Genomic DNA, 767 nt, shown 5'->3' on the forward strand with positions numbered 1-767 from the left:
TAGCTTCCAAGATTAGATGGGATCGGGCTTGTTCAGGGTAGCATGGCCATAGACTACATGTGGCTCTTTAGAGTAAACTAAAATTAGTTAAAACTAAAAACTCAGTTCCTCAATCATACTATTCACCCTTCATGTGCTCAATAGCTACATATGGCTTGTAGCTACGGTACAGAACATTCCCATTATCACAGAAAGTCCACTGGGACAGCACTGGTTTACTGGCTCAGTTTCATCACCCGAGAGGGACACAATGACATCTCAGATATCAGATGAGATTGTGCACTAGGAAACACTTTGTATACTGTGAAGTGAAACACAACTGTGTCATTAGCCTTGACTTGTAACTTAGAGGAATGCAGAGTAGATTCCAGCTTTTCTAAAGAAAAGTTTTATAAAATAATCTGACTTTTTTGCCTGTATGTCTGATAGTTGTATAAGTCAGCCCCAGTTCTCCCATTATAATCAGCAGTGCTGAGTATCCACCTTTCCTGAGCAGAAAGAGAAGGAGGTCTCTGTTCAGTCTTACTCCCAATTCCCAGACAGTTCTCTAATGACTGGCATCTCCCCCTGGACAAGCTCTCTAGGATTCCTTTCTACCTCAACCCCTTAGCCTCATATTCTGTAGCAGCATAGTACCTATGGGAGGGTATAAAATTTTCTTTCCCCAACCTCCACTGTCATACACAGACCATAGAAGCTTCTGCTCCTCACAAGCTCATCTTGGGAATTACTAAGTAGAGATGCATACTGGAAGAGTGGGGGCTTTG

The sequence above is a fragment of the Pteropus vampyrus genome, unplaced genomic scaffold (assembly GCF_000151845.1).
Source record: "Pteropus vampyrus isolate Shadow unplaced genomic scaffold, Pvam_2.0 Scaffold45, whole genome shotgun sequence".
Lineage (NCBI taxonomy): Eukaryota > Metazoa > Chordata > Mammalia > Chiroptera > Pteropodidae > Pteropus > Pteropus vampyrus.